Source organism: Loxodonta africana, chromosome 19 (genome assembly GCF_030014295.1).
Source record: "Loxodonta africana isolate mLoxAfr1 chromosome 19, mLoxAfr1.hap2, whole genome shotgun sequence".
Classification (NCBI taxonomy): Eukaryota; Metazoa; Chordata; class Mammalia; order Proboscidea; family Elephantidae; genus Loxodonta; species Loxodonta africana.
Window position 1 is genome coordinate 10,741,354 of NC_087360.1, and position 26,297 is coordinate 10,767,650.

The window sequence follows — 26,297 nt, forward strand, 5'->3', positions numbered from 1 at the left end:
CAGGATCTAATTTGACGTCACTTTCTGGTACATTTTAAATTGACTTTTTCTATTGTTTGTTGATAGTGTAGCCTATACCACTTATGTTAACCTCTCCCTTATACTTTTTCCGTGATTAACGTATTTGTGTAGATTAGTAGGGAATAGCCTGGAACTATACACACCAAACCGACCACAGTGGTTACTTTTGGGGATGAGGAGAAGGGAGTAGGATTCATGGGGAGAGGTGGTACCCAAGAGGGACCTTAGCCTTCTCTGTTGTGTTTTAATTCTTATACAAAGGAGAATGTTTTAATGTATTACCTGTGTAATTAAAAGTCTGTTTAAAAAAGGGTATGCGCTGTGAGTATGTGCGTGATTGATGAGTTTGGGATGCACAGAAACTCCCCCCTGCTTCAGGAAGTTGCTTGGACTAGGATTGTAATTAAAAGCATGAAAATCTGATCAATTGGATTGTCCTCTGGAAAGAGGCTGTGTTAACTGAGAATCGATAGAAGGGAGTCCAAGGAGGCCAGGGTGGTCAGTGGGTGAGTCTAGAACTGCCCTGAAAAGAGAGCTCCTAGACCTACAGACAACAGTACTTGGCCCATGCATCAGGCAGATTCCCCGAATGGAGGGACTACAACCTCAGCCATGATTGCCCAGCTGACTCTGCGATTCTGGGATCACCAGTAACTTCAGTCTTAGGCTAGGTTCCCTGGAAGCAAACCCTGAGACAATGATTTGAGTGCAAGGAACTTATTTATTAGATGATTCTAAGAAATACTAGTAGAGAGTAGAGGAGTGAGACAAGGAGGAGAAATCAGCCAGCATAAGGGGCAGTAATGAGCAGGCTTTTGCTGAGGGCGTGTGGGGTTCAGTCCTGCAGAGGACCTCTGGGGCACTGGGTAGAACACTCTCCAAATTGTCTCACTTAAGAGATGAGGGCGTATTTATCTTGCAGCTCCCTCCAGTCTTCTGTGTTGTCCCACATAATGGCTGAGCACACTTTGGCAGCCCGAGGAAGTCCTGGTAAAGAATCACCGGTATTTACAGAAACTGTCAAGTCAGTGTGTGAGGAATTCTGATGGGGGCACCAGTCCTGTGAGCTATGGCTTCCCGTGTAGAACTGTAACAGGAAGAAAATGTGCTGAGTGGAGAAGATAAGTTTTTGTCCCCTAAGTGCTTCTCATTGTCAACAGAGCTCAATAAATTGGCACTCCAATTTATACATTGCTCTCTTGTAAGTTTGGCTGGTGTGAGTCTAGAGAGACTTCCCCTTTTGAGGAGTATTTGGCAAAACTCAGCTTCTCAGACTAAGACCAGTTTTAGAGACTGAAAGCTAAAAATTGCACCAGGTAGGGACCAGGAATAAGTGAAGTGGGCAGGAGAAGGGGATAATATACCCAAAGTGCTTGGCACTGTGCCTAGCATGTAGTACGTGCTCAATAAAATTTATCTGTAACAACTGCTACTACCACAACAGCCCCAGGCACTATTTCTGGGCACGGCCTTAAGGAGGAAGTGGAATCTGAATACAGTTTACTGAAAGGATGTCAAAGAAATCAGAAATCTAATTTAACCAGGAAGAGGTTAAAAAAGAAGTTTCCTTGCCTAACGCTAGGTTCTTGTATAGACCTTGTAATTAGGATGACAGTCGTTTTCTATTAATTGCAGGGCTTATGATATTTTGGATGTGAGGTTAATTGGTAATATGGGTGTGTAACATCTTTCCCTCAGATATTTTAGATGCCAGTAATTAACCTCTGTGTTACGGAAGCAGCCATGAATCATTTGTCTTCTTGGTGTTCCGCTGTCAGCATCCTTTTCGCACCGCCTGCTGCGTTGGCTGGGACACGTTATCAGGACCAAAGTGGATGAATATGAGGCTGAGTTGGAGTGTTCGTGTATCAAGACGAAGTTGACTTTCTGTTCAGGTGGCTGAGATGACAAAGCTGGTTTACCCATTGGGCACCATGGAGCCCAGAGCTGAGTGCTCTTGAGCTCTACAGGGCCTGTGCGGATGTTTTGGTTGGATGAGTGGTAGAATTCTCACCTTCTACCCAGGAGACCCAGGTTCCATTCCCAGCCAGTGTACCTCATGTGCATCTATCATCTGTCTGTCAGCGGAGGTTTGCATGTTACTGAGGTGCCAAACAGGTTTCAGTGGAGCTTCCAGACTAAGATGGACTAGGAAGAGAGGCCTGGTGATCTGCTTCGGAAAATCAGCCAGTGAAGACCACATTGAGCACAAGGATCTGATCTGCAACTGATCTCAGGGGATAGAGCAGGACCAAGAAGCGTTTCGTCCCATTCATTGTGCATGGTGTTGCCTTGAGTTGGGGACAGATTTGATGGCAGCTTACGACAACATTGGAGCCCTAGTGGCGCAGTAGTTAAGAGCTATGGCTGCTCTCAAAAGGTTGGCAGTTCAAATCCACCAGCTACTCCTTGGAAACCCTATGGGGCATTTTTACGCTGTCCTGTGGGGTCGCTATGAGTTGGAATTGACTCCACGACAACAACAACATGGGAACATTTGCATCCTGAAAAAAAGTTGTGGCCCCTTAACTATATATTAAAAAAAAGAAAAAAACAGTTGCCATGGAGGTGGTTCTGACACGTGGTGACCCCATGTGTTTTTCAGAGTAGAACTGTGCTTCATGGATTTCAACTGCCAACCTCTCAGTTAGTAGCCAAGGGCTTAACCATTTGTACCACCCAGGACGTACGAAGAGAAAACTGTAACATTGACATTAATATGTGCATCATTTCGTACCACTAGTTAATGGTAACACAACTCAACTCATAGCTATATACCTTATATTTCACAGTACTTGAGGTGAGGACCTCCAAGCTGAGGCTACCCAAAGGTTAAAAGTGGCCGTGCCCTTGGCACAGGCTGCCGATCAGAACTTGATTTGTAGGAGAACTCCGAATAAATGGGTTGGTTGTAGCTTGGAATATCACGGACCTTTTCAAATTGTTGACCTGATTTTTTTTTTCTCTTTTTGATTTTTTTTAGAACTTAAAAATTGTTTTTGTTTTAAAATAATATTGTATGTAAGGTGAAAGTTTACACAGCAAGTTATGTTCCCATTTAACAATTTCTACGCAAGTTATTCAGTGATACTGGTGACATTTTTCACAATGTGTTATCCTTCTCGTTCATTCCGTCTGGTTATAGCATTTCCAGTAATCTAGTTTCCCTGCCTCTTTACCTTCTCATCTTTGCTTTAGAGTAATTTTTGATTATTCGGCCTCATATAGATGATTTTTTAAAAATAGGAGCTTATTACTCATAGAACTTAAAAGTTTTAATTGCAAAAATAAATTTGTTTGTTGGAATACCATAATAAATACAGTCATGTATGAAGTGAGATATGACTAGCGTCCCATCACCCTTCTCCTCTCCCTGTTTTTTAAAGAAATTTATTTGAATACAGTGTTTCCTAAACTTTCCTAGGGATTGGAGAGATTGGGCTCAGACCTGTCCTGCTCCTTCCCCCTGCGTAGTGGGTAACAGCCAGGCACTCTGTGTCTGCCAGTAGCTGTCCAGTGGCTTTAGGTAAGTGGCTTCACCCTCTTGTACCTCAGCCTTCTCGTGTGTACCAAGGGAGAATGACAGTTCCTGCCTCGAGGGCTGCCGTGAGGGCTGAGTGAGTTGATACCCGTAGAACATTCAGCTGTGTCCAGGCACAGCGTTACGTGCTCAATAAGGGCTGCATTCTGATCCGAACAAGAAGGGGTTGCATAACACATCTTTCTGAATCATGGTGGTCCAGTTTCCCAGTGTTTGAGGATTTAGGGAACTCTCAGGGGTATAATTAGGATCAGATTTTGGAAAAGGTTGAGCTGCTTAGTCATCTGTTCTCTTCCTCCTTCTCTGCCTTTTTTTCACTTAATATAAATACAGGTATACCTCCAGCCACTCTCCCCCATTGAGTTGAATAATAAATGCCAGCTTTGATAATCCAGGAACCCCTGGGTGGTACAAATGGTAACCCAAAGGTTGGAGGTTTGAGTCTACCCAGAGGCACCTTGGAAGAAAGGCTTGGCAATCCACTTCTGAAAAACCAGTCATTGAAAACTCAGGGCCACAGTTCTACTCTGACACACATGGGGTTGCCAGGAGTTGAAATCAACTCAACTGCAACTGGTTTGATAATCCGGCCTGGCTTAAAATGGCTCATTATTACCGATACATATCTGCCACTTACTCAGTGCTCACTGCGGGCCAGACCTTGCCCCTTGTCCTTTCCTAACACAGGGTCTAAAGTTAAACAGTCAGTGTCGGGAGACAGGGAATCTGAGTTCACGTCCCACTTGCACCACTTACGAGCACTGTGTCCTCAGGCAAGTTACCCATAGCCAGCTAGTTGATTTTGACTCATAGCAACCCTATAAGACAGAGTAGAACTGCCCCGTAGGGCTTCCAAGGCTGTAATCTTTACAGAAGCAGACAGCCACAGCTTTCTCCTGCAGAGTGGCAGGTGGATTCGAGCTGCCAGCCTTTTGATTAGCAGCCCAGCACTTAACCACTGCACCGCCAGGGCTCCTTTTCAGGTACATTTTACTTCCCCACTGTCTGAGCCTCAGTTTCCTCATCTGCAAAGTGGGGACAATATTTGCTGTTCCTTCAACAGGTTGTGCTAAGGATTAAATGACATAGTTAATGCAAAGCTCTTAGCCTGCAGGTAGGCGGGCCTTAAGCACTTGATACGTGTTAACTTTTATTATCATTATCCTATTCTTTTCTCTTTATAGCAGTCCTTTTTTTTTTTTTTGAGGTAGGTATTAAAAATGTTTGGCCCATTTCAAATGGGAAGACCTCAAAAAATCAGGAGTCTTCAATATTTAATTCCCTTTTCCTTTATAATCTTTTCCACAACGTATCTGGGATTGGGGATGTAAACTTGCCCCTTATCAACAGGAAAGTGGATACATACGTTTTGCTCATGCCAGTGGAAATGAATGAGCTCAGGCTTTGTGACCCAACATGGCTACATCCTCCAAAAAACACAACGTCCAGAGAAATATAGGCAAGCTGCTGCTGTACGTGGAGAATATTTACGTAAAGTTAAAAATTATGCAAAGCATTTATATTAAGTCGTTAGTTGCCTTGGAGTTGATCCCAACTCATGGGGACCTCATGAGTACAGAGTAGGACTGCTCCATAGGGTTTTCAAGGCTGCGACCTTTTGGAAGCAGATTGTCAGGCCTGTCTTCGAAGGCACCTCTGGGTGGGTTCAAACCATCTACCTTCTGGCTAGTGGTTTAGTGCTTAACTGTTCGCATCATCCAAGGATTCCTTGTATAAAATTAGGGATATAAACCAAAAAATCAGAACCGTAGCCATCGAGTTGATTCCAACTCATAGAGACCCTATAGGACAGAGTAGAACTGCTCCACAGGGTTTCCAAGGAGCGGCTGGCGGATTCGAACTGCTGACATTTTGGTTAGAAGCTCTAGCTCACTGTAGTTTTTAACCACTGTGCCACCAGGGCTCCTATATATGTTACATATATATGTAGTAAAAGTACAAAGTCACGCATGAGACTGAACAACAATTCAGGGTAGACGTTCCCTCTGTAGAGGCAGAGGGAGGTGTGATTGACGAGGAGCGCACAGAGCCTTCAGGTGTATGGATATGGACATGTTTATTTCCTTATCTGCTGGTGGGGACATTTATTATTCTTTATGCCTTTTTTTGGGTTGGGATGCCTTTTTTTAAAAAAAAATTTTTATTGTGTTTTTGGTGAAGGTTTACACAGCAAATTGTTGTTGTTGTTAGGTGCTGTTGAGTCGATTCCGACTAGTAGCGACCCTTTGTACCACAGAACAAAACACTGCCTGGTGCTGCGCCATGCTCACAATCGTTGTTATGCTTGAGCCCATTGTTGCAGCCACTGTGTTAATCCATCTTGTTGAGGGTCTGCCTCTTTTCTGCTGACCCTGTACTCTACCAAGGATGATGTTCTTCTCCAGGGTCTGATCCCTCCTGATAACATGTCCAAAGTATGTGGGAGGTAGTCAGCCATCCTTGCTTCTAAGGAGCATTCTGGCTGTACTTCTTCTAAGACAGATCTGTTTGTTCAACACCACAGTTCAAAATTAGCAAATTAGGTTCCCATTTATCAACTTTCTGCACAGATTGTTCAGTGACGTTGATTACATTTTTCACATTGATCAGCATTCTCCTTGTTTTCGTTCTGGTTCCATTTCCAGTTACCTAGTTTCCCTGCCCCCTTGCCTTCTTATCTTTGCTTTAGAGTAAATGTTGACCATTTGGTCTCATACAGGTTATTTTTTAAAGGAGCACAGTACATATACCTTTTAAGACAGGCCTCAAGTAACCAAAAACCAGACCCATTGCCATGGAGTCAATTTCGACTCACAGCAACCCTGTAGGACAGAGTAGAACTGTCCCATAGGGTATCCAAGGCTATAATCTTTACGGAAGCAGACTGCCACATATTTCTCCTGTGGTGTGGCTGGTGGGTTCGAACCACCAACCTTTCAGTTAGCGCTGAGCGTTTAACCACTGTGCCACCAAGAGTCATGTCTGAAGTAGGTAATAACAACAAAAAAATTGCATCCCAGTCATGGGGAAAGGGCTTTGAGGGGGGGCTCCTGTTGTCTTGCCTAAGTCTCTCTTCCCCAAACCAGCTTCTTGAACCCTCCCGAATCCATACTTCCTCTTCACCCCCTCCAGGTCTTCATAGCTCCTCACTAACAAGGCTCCTGTTCCGGTTCATCTGGCTCAGAATGGGGCTTCCAGGCTGCCAGGTTGCAATTTGCATGTTACAGGAGCCTTTGCTTTGTTCACCTGCATCTTAATTCCATCTCCCCTCCCTGGCTTCAACCTGCCTGCCTCCAAACACTCCCCTGTGCCTGGTGACTCTTTCTAGTGGGGAGAGGGAAGGATGCTCTCGTCATTACAGACATGGGGCCAATCCTAAATCATGATATGTTTGGGGCTTCCCTGCCCCCATCCCAACATCTTTATAAAAATGAAGCTTTATTAAAACAAGTAGCAAAAGCACTCTTGAAGGGAAAAGGGGGTTTGATATAATCCCCCCACCCCAAGCATCCTGCCTAGTTTGTGCGTGTGTGTGTGTTGGTTGTGGAAGAAAGAAGGGGACCCATGTGCAAGGCAACTACCTCTGGTCTTTCCTCAACAGCTGACCTTTTTATCTAGAACCCCAAGGTAGGAAGAGTTCTAAATTAGTAAATTCCCCAGATGACTGAAACATACAACCTTGAGGCCATCTATATTTATGTACAGAACTTGAGGTTCAAAGAGGTTAAGTGATTTTTCCCAAGGGTGCACAGTTGATAAAGTGGCAGAGACCTAATACCTGGAATCTAGGTGTCTAAGTCAAGATTGTGTCCTTAACTACCATGTTAGGATGCTGAGCAAACTTGACTGTTTCACTGAGGCTGATTTGGATGGCAGTCACTCCTAGAATTATCTTTTAAAAATCGCTTTGCTTTTTTAAAGAGCCTATTGTTCTCAATGACTCAAGAGTCACCCTGATGAAAGTCAGTTATCTTCCCATTTTGAAGTGATGCTCTCAGGTGTGCTTGAGAAGATGAGAATGGAAACTGACACATATTCCTCAACCGGCATGGGCCAGGCATCTGCCTTCATCTTACTTTCAGGCTTTATTTTTCTCTTTCTGTCTCTGCCCAGCTGCTGCCCGTCACACCAAAGCAGCATCCTCTTCTAAATGGGAATTCGAATCTTCTCTGGAATTGGGAAACCTGGTAACCCGCAGTGTGAATTGTGCATAAACCAAGAGTCACTTGGCTCTGAATGAATAGCTGAGGGTTTTCCTTGAACAGATGGATTTTGTAACATGTCAGAGGGCTCTTCATGATTCTTGGGGACTGCCCACATCATTGAGGTTGTTGAATGACTTTTGGATGAAACAATAATAATTGTAATAATAATAGTACATTTAATTTATCCTTTGTATAACTCTTAATAGCTTCTATAAAAAGAAGAACACAAACCCACTGCCATCGAATCAATTCCAACTCACAGTAACCCTATAGAACAGAGTAGAACTGCCCCATAGTGTTTCCAAGGCTGTAAATCTTTACGGAAGCAGACTGCCACATCTTTCTCCCTCGTAGTGGCTGGTGAGTTTGAACCGCCGACCTTTTGGTTAGCAGCTGAACGCTTAACCACTGCGCCACCAGGGCTCCTTACTTTGTATATAATCTAGTGAAAAGAGCATGGGCTTGTGCTAGACTCAGGATCAAATTCTCGCTAGCTGTGGAGCCTTGGGAAAATGACGTCACTTCTTTGAGACTCAGTTACTTCACCTGTAAAACGGGAATAAAAACAATATCTATTTCATAGAGCTGTGGTGAAGATCAAATAAGATAATACATAACACTTAACACTCAGAGGTACCTTACATCTGTTTACACCTGCCTTCATAGATTCCGTTTCCAAATATACCAAGCTCCAGCTTACTGTGCATCTTGGACGCATTGCTTGGCCTCTCCAGGCTACTTTCATATGTAAAACGAGCACATCATTTCTGAGGATCCCTCCAGCTCTAACGGTTCACCACCCTCAGCTTGCCTATACAGCATATTCGTACTACGTTTTAAAATCTTTTCGTTACATCCCGCTTGCCTTTCTTAGCTGTAATAATTTTAGATAATAGTTGCACAGAATTAAGAGAAGCCAGAAGAATCGTTCAGAATGTTTTTTAAATGCAGAGATCGTGCAATATATACATAATTACCTCTCTTTTTTCAATCTAAGAGGGCATATGAAAAAAATGAAAAAACGAGCAGTGATTTCTTTCCCCTCCAGTTGGCTCAAGGAACCGGCTAATACAGTTTTGTTAATCTGAAGACATACTAAATAGCACAGCTAAAAAGAAAGAGAAGCACTCAATTGTAAAAAGTGCTTTTTAATCACCTACCTGAATTTGAGTGTCTGCAGAGTTGGCAGCAACTCTGTAGCCTCCTGAGGGAATCCTTTTACTGTCCTCACTACACTGTTGATGAATAAAGTGTTCCCTGAGTGTAGCTCTTGGTGAATTCCCAAACATAAGTGAACCAGGTTTTTCCTGGCTTCTGTCTCCAGTTTCTCCTCCCCCTAAATGCCTAGCTGTGATTTTGGCCAGGTCTCTTGTCCTTTAAATGCACCGATCTTTGCTTGGCACATAGTGTGTTTTTTGGCTAACTGGAAAATCAGTTTGCTTTGTTATCACTTTCTTGCCCTAAAACCTTCAGTGGCTCCCTATTAACTATGACACTGAATACAGATTCCTTAGCCCAGTACCTGGCCTTACCTTTCATGGAGAGCCAAAGTGGATGACTTGCTGTTCCCCGCGCATGCCCTGGGATTTTAAAATTTGCCTCTGTATGTTCATTCATTCTGTTCCCTTGATCTTCTATGCCTTTCGCAACCCCCCTTCTCTTTTCTTCCTACCAGCATCAATCCCAAACTTCCAGGATCCATAGACAAAAGGTTTCTCTTCCAGGGAGACTTTCAATTCCCTGTCTCTCCCCTGAATCACTGTTAAATTTAACATCAAGAACTCAGTATATAGTCAGGAGGTAAAGAGCACGGGCTTTGTAATCAGACATACTTGGGATTGAATCCATCACTTGCTGTGTGATCTTGGCAAAGCCATTTTCCCTCTCTGAGCTTCATTTTTAACATTCGTAAAATGGGCATAATGATGTCTACATTATTGTGTTGTTGGGTAGCGTAAATGAAATGATGGGCATAAAACAACATACTGTATGGTTCATGCTATTCTCAGAGATGGAGGCCATAATAATGTGTTCATGCACTTGTTATTTGTGTTTCTTTATGGCACATGCCATAATCCGTCCTTCCACACCCCAACTCTCCAACAAGGCTGTAAACCCTTGAATGTTTGTGTCTGTATCCTCGTATGATAAATTGCATCACCGACCTTATTAATTCTTTGTTCTTTCTTGTATCCATGCCCTTGGCCATGTGACTTTGAAATGACTCGTTTGTGAGTTTATAGAAAGGTTGGTAGTAAGAACCCACCCAGCAGCTCCATGGGAGAAAGACCTGGCAATCTAGAATATTTTACGGGTTAGTTCTTTTCTGTTACATGGCCTCACTATGAGTTGGAACTGACTCGATGGCACCTAACAATAGCAACAACAAACTTCTGAAGGTATCAAAGCTTCAACCTGCACTAAAGCTTTTGGGGCACTCCATATTTCCTTGTCCCTTGACTTTGGGTTCAGCCTTATGTCTTGCTTTGGCACAAAAAGTGAAGAGGAAGTGATGGTACCACTGAGCCAAAGAGGATAAGAGCCATGTGCAGCAGAGCTGCCCCCTAATCTTGATTAGCTGTCTGCATGTACTTGAGAAATAAATGATTAATTGGTTGGAACGACTGAGACTTGGGCCAGTTTGTTACACAGCAACAGTGAGTGCACACTGTTAAGTAGCGTGCTGCCGTGGTAGGTTCTTAGTAGATATTGCATTAAATTAGCCAAGTCATGTATTGTGCTTTTGTCCTCAAGGTTAATTATTTGTTTAGTTATTAGGGACTTCTGCTTTCATTTGAGATGTTAACTTATTAGCGTATTTGGGGGAACTGGCTTCTAAGACTCCAGGACTTAAGACTTGGGGAATCCAAATATTTTGTAAAAGGCAAGTAGCTGACAATTTCAGGGGCTTCAATCTCTATTTTAAATACACAGTAAGCTTTGAAAAGCGGTGAAAACAGAAACACAATTCTTTTTTAAAACTAAGTCTTTAAAATCTGGCATGTGTTTTACAGTGCAGACATTTCAATTTGGATGCTAAATTTCCATCAGAAATATTTGATCCGTATTTCGAGTTCATAAAATTGAAAATTAAACATAACTTAAAAGTTTTCCAGTAGCTGAATTGTGTCTTGGTTTTAACATTAAAATTAAAACATAAAATTAAAAATGCAATTCTTTTTTTTAATTGTGCTTTAAATGAAAGTTTTCATTTCAGGTCAGTTTCTCATACAAAAACCTAAACACGTATTGTTACGTGACCCTGGTTGCTCTGCCCACAATGTGACAGCACACTCCTTCCCTCTACCTGGTTTCCTGTGTCCGTTCAACCAGCTCCTGTGCCCCTCTGCCTTCTCATCTCGCCTCCAGACAGGGTCTCTCTACAGCCTGCAAAGTCCTGAGTGATCTGACCCTGCCCACCTCTCCTACCTTGTGCCTCCCACCTGCCCTTGTCTACCCTGTGGCTCCCTTGGCCCCAGCCACACTGTTCTTATTTCTGTTCCTACCTCAAGACCTTTGCATTTGTTAGTCTTTCTGGCTGGCCCCCCTCTCTTCCCTCTAGTTCAAAGGACTCCTCCGAGAAGCCCTCCTGGATCTATCTAAAGTAGCCTCTTGCCCAGCCCCACTGCATTCCATCATCCCATTTGATCTTCTTCATAGCCCTTGGACTTGTCTGAAATAATTTTGTGTATTTACTGTCTTGCTTGCAGCTTGTCTCTCCCCACTTGAACGTAAATTCCTCGAGGACAGAGATTCTGCCCTCTCATTCACTGCCGTTTTCCAGCGCCTAGAACAGTGCCTTGAACATAGTAGGTGCTCACTAAATTCTCCTTCAATGAAGGAGCGAATTAAGCCTTTTAGGAAGCAAAACACTTCCCTGGACCAGTTCTAGCCTGAACGGGAGCATTCATTCTTTCTTACTTTTTTAGTTTGTTGTTGATCACCTGCAGTTACGCCTTTTCATTTCTACATGATAGATCTGGTCCCATGGTCCCACAGTTCTGTGAGTTTAGCCAGATGCATGTGGTCCTGTTACCACCACCACAATCTGGATACAGAACAGCTGAGCACTCTTTTTACCACCCCAGGAAAGGTGTAAGAGTTCTGCTTTCTGGGAATCGTTCTAGCGACTTGTCTGTAAATGTGTTTACCCTGTCTGGACCCTTGCACTTCCTATCCTAATCAATTGGGATTATCGTTATTATTATTTACTTGAATATTTAGTTCTAGCAAATAGAAGTATTCTTCTGTAATTGGCATTATTCTGTCCAGGAAGGGGTAAAAAGGAAAAATAATGAGAGTTCCCTCTGTGAAATTAGCAGCGTGCAGTTGGGTAACTGTCCCTTCTACTCCTTAAGTTAAATGGATGCGCCTGTGGCTAGTGGTGGAAGCATTTGTCAAATATGGGTGCACCTGCCAGGACCGTGGCTGTCGCTTCAGCATTTTCCCCTGCTCTGCAGTGTGGCATTCCTGGAACTGTGATGAATTCCTAACTATAAAGACTTCAGCGAAGAAATAAAGTGGGAACAAAACAGCCTCTTGCCAACCCACGCTCTGCTTAAATAAGGAGCCACGTCTATTTAATAATTTAGCCCAGCCTGTCAAAATATTTTTTTGGAGGACGGGCTATTCTTTTGGAAATACTCCAGGGGGCTTTTAATTACAGACTTTAGTACACTTCCAGCACCGAACCGAGCCTGTGTGCTTTTTATTTTCTACATTACGTACCTAGCTTTTGAGAGGTTCTCCCAGCGTGATTGAGGTTAAGTGTACTGCTACCCTGGTTCTGAGAATGCACACCAGCCTAACAATTCCCTGGGAATCTTATAATTTTTCCCTATCTGGAAGTTGCTATATTATATTACCCATTGCCGTCAAGTCAGTTCTGACTCATAGCGACCCCATGTGTCCGAGTAGAACTGCCCCGTAGGGTTTTCTGGGCTGTAACCTTTATGGAAGCAGGTCACCAGCTCTTTCTGTTGTAGAGCTGCTGGGTAGGTTCAAACCGCCAACCTTTTGGTTAGCAGACAAGTGCCTAACTGTTGTACTGCCAGGACTCCATGTTTGTGTCCTAGGAAAGAGTTTAGTTTTTAAACTCCAGGATCTTTAAGGTGAGATCTAAGGAGAGCATCCAGAGTATAAAGGAGATTAATCAAGAAGAGCTGGCAGGTGATCAAGTTCTACTTTTCAATCAACAGCAACTCCTATCTGTTGAATTCTAACCCTGTGCCAGGTGCTGTGTTAAACCCTTTCTCTGTATAACCTTATTTAACCTATGCAACAGCCCTATTAGGTGGATCTAATTATGCCCACTTTACAGATGGGGAAACTGAGACTCAGAGAGGACAAAGTGTATGCCCAAGGTCATAGGACTGGTAGGAATCATTGTGGAGATTGAAGCCTTGTTACGCTGGATTGAGGGTACTAATCCTGGAAGCTGGCCACCTTGCTGACTTCAGCTGGGGCCTGGCTTTATGGAATTCCTCCAATGTACTGACCACAGAGCCCAGGTCACCCATTCTCTGGGACTAAGGTGTCAGAAATGATCTATCTTTCTGCCTTCATGTATCAGAGAACGGACTCTGAAGGCAGATGAACCTGGGGGTTTGGATCCTGGCTCTACCACTTATCAGCTGAGTTCAGCTGAATAATGCCCCCGCCCCTCCATGTCCACGTCCTGGTCCCTGGAACCTGTGAATACGTTACCTTATATGGGAAGAGGGACTTTGCAGATGTGATCAAGGATCCTGAGATAGAGAGATTACCCTGGATTATCTGGGTGGGCCCAGTATGACCACAGGGACCTTATAAGAGGGAGGCAGCAGGGTCAGAGTCAGAGAGATTGGAAGATGCTACGCTGCTGGCTTTGAAGGTGGAGAAAGGGCTCTGAGCCAGGGAATGCAGGCAAGTCTCTAAAAGCTGGAAAAGGCAAGAAAACAGATTCTCCCCCAGAGCCTCCGGGAGGAATGCAGCCCTGCCAACACCTTGATTTTAGCTCAGTGAGACCCATTTTGGACTTCTGACTTGCAGAACTGTAAGATAATAAACTTGTGTTGTTTGAAGCCACTGTGTTTTTCACAGCAGCAATAGGCAACTAATACACCAACTGTTTGTCCTTGGGCTAGTGAGTGAACCTCTCTGAGCCTCAGTTTCCTCACCTGTGAAATGGAGATAATAAGAACCATGTCCACATCATAGCCTGATGGTGAGGGCGAAAGGAGTGGATATATATAAGATTGTACTTGGCACATAGTATATGCTGCTCAGATGTTGGCTTTTATTGTTATTAATTCTAATATGAAAGTAAGTATGGCAATTAAAGAACCCTAAAATTAAAAACAACCCAGGAACAACTTCTTGTTGAGCTAATCCATATCCTCCATATTGGGGGTTCTCCAGCTGGGGTCCAGGTACCCAAAATAGGGGACTCGAGGATGAGTTTCAGGGTGTCTGTGCATCCTTATAATTAGATCCCAATCCCTGCATAGTATCTGGCACATAGTAGCATAGTAGGTGCTTCTCTTAGTTATCTAGTGCTGCTATAATAGAAACACCAGGAGGCTAGAAGGCTAGAGGAAACCCTGGTGGTGTAGTGGTTAAGTGCTACGGCTGCTAACTAAAGGGTCAGCAGTTCGAATCCACCGGGCGCTCCTTGGAAACTCTATGGGGCAGTTCTACTCCGTCCTATAGGGTCGCTATGAGTCCAAATCAACTCAACGGCACTGGGTTTGGTTTTGGATTTTGATTTAGAAGGCTAGAAGCTCAAATTCAGAGTGCCAGCTCCAGGGGAATGCTTTCCCTCTGTGTTGGCTCTGAGAGGGAAAGTCCTTGTCATCAATCTTCCCCTGGGCCTAGAAGTTTCTCAGCACAGGGACGCCAGGTCCCAAATATGTGCTCCTTTCCCGGCTCTTCATCCTTGGTGATATAAAGTCCCTCTCCTCTCTGCTCGCTTCCCTCTTTTATATCTCAAAAGAGATTGACTCAAGATGCAATCTAATCCTGTAGAGTGAGTCCTGCCCCATTAACATAACTGCCTCTGATCCTGCCTCTTTAACATCATAGAGGTAGGATTTATAAGACATAGGAAAATTACCTCAGATGACAAAATGGTGGCCAATCACACAATACTGGGTATCATGGCCTAGCTAAATTGACACATATTTTTGGGGGGACACAATTCAGTCCATGACAGTACTGCACAAATATCTAAAGACTGATTAAAGACAGAAATGTTATGCTTCCATGTATGCTTTGGGCTTTTTTGGTAGAAGCTCAGTAGCTTTGAGGAGGGTTTTACAGACTCCAGCACAACTAACGAAGGACCTGTCCTATAGAGATGGACAAGCCTCTTGCCCCCAGCCATCTGGTAGACCCTGGTACCACCTCCCCAGGGCCTCGAGTGCTCACTCGCCAGACCCACTGCCAACCCTTTCCCCCAGCATCCTGCCACTCAGCCCCAGCTCCCTGGCTCTGGCCACTCAGAGAAGTGGTCTCCATGGCAACAGTTTTTTTGGGGGAGCATTGGGCCAATTGGAACCTGTGGGAGCGAAGGAGGGAAGCATGTCCCTGCCAGCCAGCTCTTGTTGGGGACCCACTCAAACCAGGATGCTAATTCCTGTGACTCCGAGAGACATCTTAGGCTGCAGGTCGTGGCAGGTGCGGGAGAAATTGGGGAGTAGCTGGGACCTGTTAATCGGTGACTTTTTTTTTTTTATTAACTTTTATTGAGCTTCAAGTGAACCTTTACAAATCAAGTCAGACTGTCACATATGAGTTTATATACACCTTACTCCATACTCCCACTTACTCTCCCCCTAATGAGTCAGCCCTTCCAGTCTCTCCTTTCCTGACAATTTTGCGAGCTTCCAACTCTCTCCATCCTCCCATCCCCCTCCAGACAGGCGATGCCAACACAGTCTCAAGTGTCCACCTGATATAATTAGCTCACTCTTCATCAGCATCTCTCTCCCACCCACTGTCCAGTCCCTTTCATGTCTGATGAGTTGTCTTCGGGAATGGTTCCTGTCCTGGGCCAACAGAGGGTTTGGGGACCATGACCACTGGGATTCCTCTAGTCTCAGTCACCATTAAGTATGGTCTTTTTGTGAGAATTTGGGGTCTGCATCCCACTGATCTCCTGCTCCCTGAGGGGTTCTCTGTTGTGCTCCCTGTCAGGGCAGTCATAGATTGTGGCCGGGCACCAACTAGTTCTTCCGGTCTCAGGATGATGTAGGTCTCTGGTTCATGTGGCCCTTTCTGTCTCTTGGGCTCTTAGTTATCATGTGACCTTGGTGTTCTTCATTCTCCTTTGATTCAGGTGGGTTGAGACCAATTGATGCATCTTAGATGGCCGCTTGTTAGCATTTAAGACCCCAGACGCCACATTTCAAAGTGGGATGCAGAATGTTTTCATAATAGAATTGTTTTGCCAATTGACTTAGAAGTCCCCTTAAGCCATAGTCCCCAAACCCCCGCCCTTGCTCCACTGACCTTTGAAGCATTCAGTTTATCCCGGAAACTTCTTTGCTTTTGGTCCAGTCCAGTTGAGCTGACCTTCCATGTAGAGTACAATCCTTCCCTTCACCTAAAGCAGTTCTTATCTACTAATTAATCAGTAAAAAACCCTCTCCCACCCTCCCTCCCTCTCCCCCTCGTAACCACAAAAGTATGTGTTCTTCTCAGTTTATACTATTTCTCAGGATCTTATAATAGTGGTCTTATACAATATTTGTCCTTTTGCCTCTAATTTTGCTCAGCATAATGCCTTCCAGGTTCCTCCATGTTATGAAATGTTTCACAGATTCGTCACTGTTCTTTAACGATGCGTAGTATTCCATTGTATGGATATACCACAATTTATTTACCCATTCATGCATTGATGGACACCTTGGTTGCTTCCAGCTTTTTGCTGTTGTAAACAGAGCTGCAATAAACATGGGTGTGCATATATCTGTTTGTGTGAAGGCTCTTATTTCTCTAGGGTATATTCCGAGGAGTGGGATTTCTGGGTTGTATGGTAGTTCTATTTCTAACTGTTTAAGATAACGCCAGATCGATTTCCAAAGTGGTTGTACCATTTTACATTCCCACCAGCAGTGTATAAGAGTTCCAATCTCTCCGCAGCCTCTCCAACGTTTATTATTTTGTGTTTTTTGGATTAATGCCAGCCTTGTTGGAGTGAGATGGAATCTCATCGTAGTTTTAATTTGCATTTCTCTAATGGCTAATGATTGAGAGCATTTTCTCATGTATCTGTTAGCTGCCTGAATATCTTCTTTAGTGAAGTGTGTGTTCATATCCTTTGCCCACTTCTTGATTGGGTTGTTTGTCTTTTTGTGGTTGAGTTTTGACAGAATCATATAGATTTTAAAGATCAGGCGCTGGTCGGAGATGTCATAGCTGAAAATTCTTTCCCAGTCCGTAGGTGGTCTTTTTACCCTTTTGGTGAAGTCTTTAGATGAGCATAGGTGTTTGATTTTTAGGAGCTCCCAGTTATCTGGTTTCTCTTCGTCATTTTTAGTAATATTTTGTATTCTGTTTATGCCTTGTATTAGGGCTCCTAAGGTTGTCCCTGTTTTTTCTTCCATGATCTTTATCGTTTTAGTCTTTATGTTTAGGTTTTTGATCCACTTGGAGTTAGTTTTTGTGCTTGGTGTGAGGTATGGGTCCTGTTTCATTTTTTTGCAGATGGATATCCAGTTATGCCAGCACCATTTGTTAAAAAGACTATCTTTTCCCCAATTAACTGACACTGGGCCTTTGTCAAATATCAGCTGCTCATATGTGGATGGATTTATATCTGGGTTCTCAATTCTGTTCCATTGGTCTATGTGCCTGTTGTTGTAGCAGTACCAGGCTGTTTTGACTACTGTGGCTGTATAATAGGTTCTGAAATCAGGTAGAGTGAGGCCTCCCACTTTCTTCTTCTTTTTCAGTAATGCTTTGCTTATCCGAGGCTTCTTTCCCTTCCGTATGAAGTTGGTGATTTGTTTCTCTATCACCTTAAAAAGTGACATTGGAATTTGGATCGGAAGTGCATTGTATGTATAGATGGCTTTTGGTAGAATAGACATTTTTACTATGTTAAGTCTTCCTATCCATGAGCAAGGTACGTTTTTCCACTTAAGTATGTCCTTTTGAATTTCTTGTAGTAGAGCTTTGTAGTTTTCTTTGTATAGGTGTTTTACATCCTTGGTAAGATTTATTCCTAAGTATTTTATCTTCTTGGGGGCTACTGTGAATGGTATTGATTTGGTGATTTCCTCTTCGATGTTCTTTTTGTTGATGAGGAGGAATCCAAGTGATTTTTGTATGTTTATCTTATAACCTGAGACTCTGCCAAACTCTTCTATTAGTTTCAGTAGTTTTCTGGAGGATTCCTTAGGGTTTTCTGTGTATAAGATCATGTCATCCGCAAATAGAGATAATTTTACTTCCTCTTTGCCAATCCGGATGCCCTTTATTTGTTTGTCTAGCCTAATTGCTCTGACTAGGACTTCTAGCACAATGTTGAATAAGAGCGGTGATAAAGGGCATCCTTGTCTGGTTCCCGTTCTCAAGGGAAATGCTTTCAGGCTCTCTCCATTTAGAGTGATGTTGGCTGTTGGCTTTGCATAGGTGCCCTTTATTATGTTGAGGAATTTTCCTTCAATTCCTATTTTGCTGAGAGTTTTTATCATAAATGGGTGTTGGACTTTGTCAGATGCCTTTTCTGCATCAATTGATAAGATCATGTGGTTTTTGTCTTTTGTTTTATTTATGTGGTGGATTACATTAATGGTTTTTCTAATATTAAACCAGCCTTGCATACCTGGTATAAATCCCACTTGATCGTGGTGAATTATTTTTTTGATATGTTGTTGAATTCTATTGGCTAGAATTTTGTTGAGGATTTTTGCATCCATATTCATGAGGAATATAGGTCTGTAATTTTCTTTTTTTGTAATGTCTTTACCTGGTTTTGGTATCAGGGAGATGGTGGCTTCATAGAATGAGTTGGATAGTATTCCGTCATTTTCTATGCTTTGAAATACCTTTAGTAGTAGTGGTGTTAACTCTTCTCCGAAAGTTTGGTAGAACTCTGCAGTGAAACCGTCCGGGCCAGGGCTTTTTTTTGTTGGGAGTTTTTTGATTATCGTTTCAGTCTCTTTTTTTGTTATGGGTCTATTTAGTTTTTCTACTTCTGAATGTGTTAGTTTAGGTAGGTAGTGTTTTTCCAGGAATTCATCCATTTCTTCTAGGTTTGCGAATTTGTTAGAGTACAATTTTTCGTAATAATCTGATACGATTTTAATTTCAGTTGGGTCTGTTGTGATGTGGCCCTTCTCGTTTCTTATTCGGGTTATTTGTTTCCTTTCCTGTATTTCTTTAGTCAGTCTAGCCACTGGTTTATCAATTTTGTTAATTTTTTCAAAGAACCAGCTTTTGGCTTTGTTAATTCTTTCAATTGTTTTTCTGTTCTCTAATTCATTTAGTTCAGCTCTAATTTTTATTATTTGTTTTCTTCTGCTGCCTGATGGATTGTTTTGTTGCTCAGTTTCTATTTGTTCAAGTTGTAGGGACAGTTCTCTGATTTTGGCTCTTTCTTCTTTTTGTATGTGTGCATTTATCGATATAAATTGGCCTCTGAGCGCTGCTTTTGCTGTGTCCCAGAGGTTTTGATAGGAAGTATTTTCATTCTCGTTGCATTCTATGATTTTCCTTATTCCCTCCTTAATGTCTTCTATAACCCAGTCTTTTTTCAGCAGGGTATTGTTCAGTTTCCAAGTATTTGATTTCTTTTCCCTAGTTTTTCTGTTATTGATTTCTACTTTTATGGCCTTGTGGTCTGAGAAGATGCTTTGTAATATTTCGATGTTTTGGATTCTGCAAAGGTTTGTTTTATGACCTAATATGTGGTCTATTCTAGAGAATGTTCCATGTGCGCTAGAAAAAAAAGTATACTTTGCAGCAGTTGGGTGGAGAGTTCTGTATAAGTCAATGAGGTCAAGTTGGTTGATTGTTGTAATTAGGTCTTCCGTGTCTCTATTGAGCTTTTTACTGGATGTCCTGTCCTTCTCCGAAAGTGGTGTGTTGAAGTCTCCTACTATAATTGTGGAGGTGTCTATCTCACTTTTCAGTTCTGTTAAAATTTGATTTATGTATTTTGCAGCCCTGTCATTGGGTGCATAAATATTTAATATGGTTATATCTTCCTGATCAATCGTCCCTTTTATCATTATGTAGTGTCCTTTATCCTTTGTGGTGGATTTAAGTTTAAAGTCTATTTTGTCCGAAATTAACATTGCTACTCCTCTTCTTTTTTGCTTATTGTTTGCATGATATATTTTTTTCCATCCTTTGAGTTTTAGTTTATTTGCGTCTCTAAGTCTAAGGTGTGTCTCTTGTAGGCAGCATATAGATGGATCGTGTTTCTTTATCCAGTCTGAGACTCTCTGTCTCTTTATTGGTGCATTTAGTCCATTTACATTCAGCGTAATTATAGATAAGTAAGTGTTTAGTGTTGTCATTTTGATGCCTTTTTATGTGTGTTGTTGACAATTTCATTTTTCCACTTACTTTTTTGTGCTGAGACGTTTTTCTTTGTAAATTGTGAGATCCTCATTTTCATAGTATTTGACTTTATGTTTGTTGAGTCATTACGTTTTTCTTGGCTTTTATTTTGAGTTATGGAGTTGTTATACCTCTTTGTGGTTACCTTAATATTTACCCCTGTTTTTCTAAGTAAAAACCTAACTTGTTTTGTCTTATATTGCCTTGTATCCCTCTCCATGTGGCAGTTCTGTGCCACCTGTATTTAGTCCCTCTTTTTGATTATTGTGATCTTTTACATATTTACGTCAATGATTCCCTGTTTTGAGCATTTTTTTTTTTAATTAATCTTAATTTGTTTTTGTGATTTCCCTATTTGAGTTGATATCAGGATGTTCTGTTCTGTGACCTTGTGTTGTGCTGGTATCTGGTATTATTGGTTTTCTGACCAAACAATTTCCTTTAGTATTTCTTGTAGCTTTGGTTTGGTTTTTGCAAATTCTCTAAGCTTGTGTTTATCTGTAAATATCTTAATTTCTCCTTCATATTTCAGAGAGAGTTTTGCTGGATATATGATCCTCAGCTGGCAGTTTTTCTCCTTCAGTGCTCTGTACATGTCATCCCATTGCCTTCTTGCCTGCATGGTTTCTACTGAGTAGTCTGAACTTATTCTTATTGATTCTCCCTTGAAGGAGACCTTTCTTTTCTCCCTGGCTGCTTTTAAAATTTTCTCTTTATCTTTGGTTTTGGCAAGTTTGATGATAATATGTCTTGGTGTTTTTCTTTTTGGATCAATCTTAAATGGGGTTCGATGAGCATCTTGGATAGTTATCCTTTCGTCTTTCATGATGTCAGGGAAGTTTTCTGTCAGCAGATTTTCAACTATTTTCTCTGTGTTTTCTGTCCTCCCTCCCTGTTCTGGGACTCCAATCACACGCAAGTTATTCTTCTTGATAGAGTCCCACATGATTCTTAGGGTTTCTTCATTTTTTTAAATTCTTTTATCTGATTTTTTTTCAGCTATGTTGGTGTTAATTCCCTGGTCCTCCAGATTTCCCACTCTGCATTCTAATTGCTCGAGTCTGCCCCTCTGACTTCCTATTGCGTTGTCTAATTCTGTAATTTTATTGTTAATCTTTTGGATTTCTGCATGCTGTCTCTCTATGGATTCTTGCAACTTATTAATTTTTCCACTATGTTCTTGAATAATCTTTTTGAGTTCTTCAACTGTTTTATCAGTGTGTTCCTTGGCTTTTTCTGCAGTTTGCCTTATTTCATTTCTGAGGTCATCCCTGATGTTTTGAAGCATTCTGTAAATTAGTTTTTTATATTCTGTATCTGATAATTCATTTGGGAAATATTTTGATTCTTTTGTTTGGGGGGTTGTAGAAGCTGTCATGGTCTGCTTCTTTATGTGGTTTGATATCTACTGCTGTCTCTGAGCCATCACTAAGATATTGTAGTGGTTTATTCTATATTTGCTCACTGAGTCTTATTTTGTTTTGTTTTCTTTCAGTATACGTGGATGGGCTACTAGATTGTGCTGTCTTGATTGTTGTAGCCCTTGACTTACTTATGACCTATTATCAGCTGGTTTGGGCTGTTGCCAGATATATATGCCTAAGTCTATTCACTATTCTTCAGTAGAATCTGATTTTGGGTCATCAAGTGTGTGCTGCACCCTAACACCTATCCACCTTGAGAAGTAGTGGTGATAGTTGTGTGCACCAGATTCTATTAGCAGGTGGGGTTCACACTCCAGGGGGGGCAAGATGCTGACAGGCTTCCCCCAAGTGTCAGTGAGGTAGGTGTGTCTCTATTCCTAAAGCACCTTGGTGGGAGGGCTCTGCAGCTGTACCTTAGGTCCCCAATGCAAGTACCTCTACTGATTGGTAGGTGTCACCCTCCTTAGACCCCTAAGGCAAGAGGCTAGGTGGTCTGGGGGGAGCTTCAGCCCTCAGCTCCCTGTTGTGGGTCAGTTAGGGCTCTGTTGAATAAGCAGAGATATCAGACCCGGGAAACTTGTTTTTCCAGTAAATCCGCTAAAAAAAAAAATGCAGTCAAATCCCTATCAGAACTGCCTTTGCATTATAACAGCCACCTTGTTCCCTGTAAGGATGAAAGCCCGAGATTTGGATCATATATGCTTGGCTGGAGCTGGTTCTGTGTTTTTAGTCCATCTAGGGAAGGATTTTTGGTCCCTGGGTTTTTTGTGGTTGCTTCTCTCAGGCCGGAAGAATGGGTTAGGAAAAGACCAAAAAAAAAAAAAGGGAAAAGCAAAGCTGCGGAGCCAGAGCTGTTCTCCCTCTGGCTCAGGAAATTCCAATGTTAATGAAGCTGCCTGGGAAGGGGAGGGGAGGGTTCAGAAAAACAGGAGAGAGTAGCACCCCAGAATATAGCCAAAGTTGCTTATCTTGCTTGGGATGACTATTTTATCTGAGATTCCTGAGGGGCGTGTCGCCTATGTGTGGTGGCTGTGTGGAGATTGCCCCTGAGGGTCTGGTCTGCTGAAGCCGTCGTCAGATCCTCCGCTGCCAGTCCAAAGCCCAGCATCAAGGTTCCCCTGCTGGGACGCTGCACTCCCGGCTCCAAAATCAGTTGCTGCCTCCCGGGGACTTCTTGTCCCGCCAGCCGCGTCGCCGCGCTGCCTCCATGGACTGGCCGGGCCCCCTCCCGGGGTTAGTTCAGGGGAGTAGGGCTGCGCCCCGTGTTTGCGCCATGACCGGATGCCATGTTCAGCTCCCCTGTGCCCAGTCCAAAGCCCGGTGCCAAGGTTCCCTGGCTGGGATGCTGCACTCCTGGCTCCAAAACCAGTCACTGCCTCTCGGGGACTTCTCCTCCCACCAGCCGTGTCGCCACATCACCCACGCGGACCGGCTGGGCCCCCTCCCGGGGTCAGTTCAGGGGGGTAGGGCTGCGCCCCGTGTTTGCGCCATCACAAGATTTTGTGTTCAGCTCCCCTGCGCCAAGTCCTAAGCCCGATGCCAAGGTAACCTGACTGGGACGCTGGCTCCAGGCTCCAAAAACAGTCGCTGCTTCCCCGTAGTTGTTCGTTCTCCGTCTCTGTCACTCAGGTCAACTCTTTAAATCTGTGTTTGTTGTTCAGGGTTCGTAGATTGTCATGTATGTGATCGATTCACTTGGTTTTCTGAGTCTTTGTTGCAAGAGGGATCCAAGGTAGCGTCTACCTAGTCAGCCATCTTGGCCCTCGGTGACTTCTTTTTGTACCTTCCTCCCTCCTTTTGCCATGCCCTCCACTCCCCAACCACATTCAAGGATCCCTCCTCCCCCAAAGAGCCAAAAGATATTTATTGTTGTCAACTAAAAGCCCTGGAATTTTAATCCTGGCTCCCCCACTTATAGGCAGTGTGACCTCGAGTAAGTTTCTTACCTTCCCTGGGCCTTGGTTTCATCATCTGTAAAATAGAGTTTTTATAAACATGAAGGAAGAATCTGTGAAGCTCTTAGCATGATGCCTCACAGCTGGTAAGTGCTCACTGAGGTTTACTGTATAGTCCCTGTTGTTTTAGAGGCAGGGGAACTGAGGCTTGGATTCTGTCCCCGGGACCCTCTATGACATCAACCCTCTTCTCCCTTCCTTTGGCATCAACTTCTGGAAACTTCTTCCTTTTCCTTTTCTCCAATCAAAACTTACCTGTCCAGAGAATGAAGCACGCCAGGGACACAAGGCGATTATGAGCCAAAGAGAAAGGGCCACATGAACCAGCAACTACATCATCCTAAGACCAGAAGAACTAGATGGTGCCCGGCTACAACCGATGACTGCCCTGACAGGGAACACGACAGAGAACCCCTGAGGGAGCAGGAGAGCAGTGGGATGCAGATCCCAAATTCTCATAAGACCAGACTTAATGGTCTGACAGAGACTAGAAGGACCCCAGTGGTCATGGCCCCCACACCTTCTGTTGGCCCAGGACAGGAACCATTCCCAAAGCCAATTCTTCAGACATGGATTGGACTGGACAACGGGTTGGAGAGGGATGCTGGTGAGGAGTGAGCTTCTTGGATCAGGTGGACACTTGAGACCATGTTAGCATCTCCTGCCTGGAGGGGAGATGAGAGGGTGCAAGAGGTTAGAAGCTAGCGAAATGGACATGAAAAGAAAGAGGGGAGGGAGAGTGTGGGCTGTGTCATTAGGGAGAGAGTAATTAAAAAAATTTTTTTTTGAGGTACCAGTAGGTCTGAGGAGATTTCAGAACTAAAATTAAGCACTCCATTTAGAAATTAAACTGAGGGTTTTACTTCTACACTGCTGATAACCATTAGGCTTCTGTTAAAGTTTGCCGTTTGAAAAATAAAGCTCAGTTGTGCTTGTTAAGAGTGTTCCCACAACTGGCCTGAGAAAACACTGCACTGAGTTGTTAAATTATTAGAACCTGTAGATAAACACGCTGTCTAACTACCTTAAGAAGTTCTCCAGCAAGCTCCCAGGCATTACCTCTTTTCTCTCAGCTAAGTAAGCAGAGTTTATTTACACTTTCCTAACCTGTAGGGTCACTATGAGTTGGAATCGACTCTATGGCAATGGCTTTGGTTCTTCTTGTTTTAATAGTTCTGATCCAAAGATTCCAATTAAGTTGGCCTAGATGCAAATATATCACTAAACTTCCATGTCAAAATTGTTTATACTTTTTATTTTAGAAATATTGCTTTAGGTAAACTGTATCAAGTATGAGAGATTTGTGTTAGTCTAGAAACTAATGTAAAGAAAGCTTCACAGTTAATTGCCATCCTTGTAAATCTCACCTCCTTTCCTGTCATGGCTTAAATGTGAAATTGTTATCTGTACTCACTCTACTTGTTAAATATCTGTTTTGCCTGTAATGCAGAGCATACCGTTAGAGCCAAGCTGAACGCATGCTCTCCTATGATTCATTCCTTCAATAAATTTTATTTGGTTAAATAAAAAAAAAAAAACTTACCCGTCCATTGTCTCCGTCATCCAACCAAACCTGCTGCCATCGAGTCGATTCCGACTCATAGCAACCCTAGGACCATGCTAAGCAATGGGTGTGTTTATCTCTGATATAAACAGCTCCATCCTCAGATGTTCATGGCTGTTGGAGGCTTTTCAAGAGGGTTTTGCATTTTACCAGAGGCTTCCCAGAGATGATAATGCCTTAATTCAAGACATTGGAACGGAGGGGAAAATTTCCAGGCACTAGGCCTGGTCAAAAAGTGGTGGAGGAGTTATTTTTTTAATAGATGCTATCTCTGAAGCTCAGAGAAGTTAAGCAATTTGTTCAGAGTCACATAGCTGGTAAGTGGCAAACCTGGGATTTGAACCCAGGCCTGCACTTCAATTGAGCTCACGAAACATGCTCCTTCCTTTTCTCCCTTGGTTTCTTAATTATTCACCCAGAGTGATGCATATCGGTGGTGGTGTTGGGTGCCATGGAATTGATTTTGACTCATAGTGACCTCATGTGACAGAGAACTGCCCCATATGGTTTTCTTTCTTTTTTCCCATACGGTTTTTCATGTGGTCTTTCTCCTGTGGAGCTGCTGGGTGGATTTGAACCATCAAACTTTTGATGAACAGCCGAGCGCTTAACCATTTGTGCCACCAGGTTTCCTTCAGAGTGTTGCGTACCCATTGCCACTGAGTCAATTCCAACTCATAGTGAGCCTATAGGACAGAGTAGAACTGCCCCATAGAGTTTCCAGGGAGCGCCTGGTGGATTTGAACTGCCGACCTTTTGGTTAGCAGCTGTAGCACTTAACCACTACACCACCAGGGTTTCTGGAGTGTTGCATAGAGGTGAGTTAATCTCTGCCACATGCCCTAAAACCAGTAGTCAAATGATGGGTTGTCCAAGAGTTGGAACTGGGGAGGCTGCAGCCTCTTGGCAGGAGACAAACATGGCTCTAGTTCCTCTCAGCTCAGCTGGGAGAACAGACCTTATCAGAAACATCCCGTGGTCCTGGGGTGGATTTGAGAGGCAGTAGTAATGCAGATCTCCACTCTGGGCGAGGAC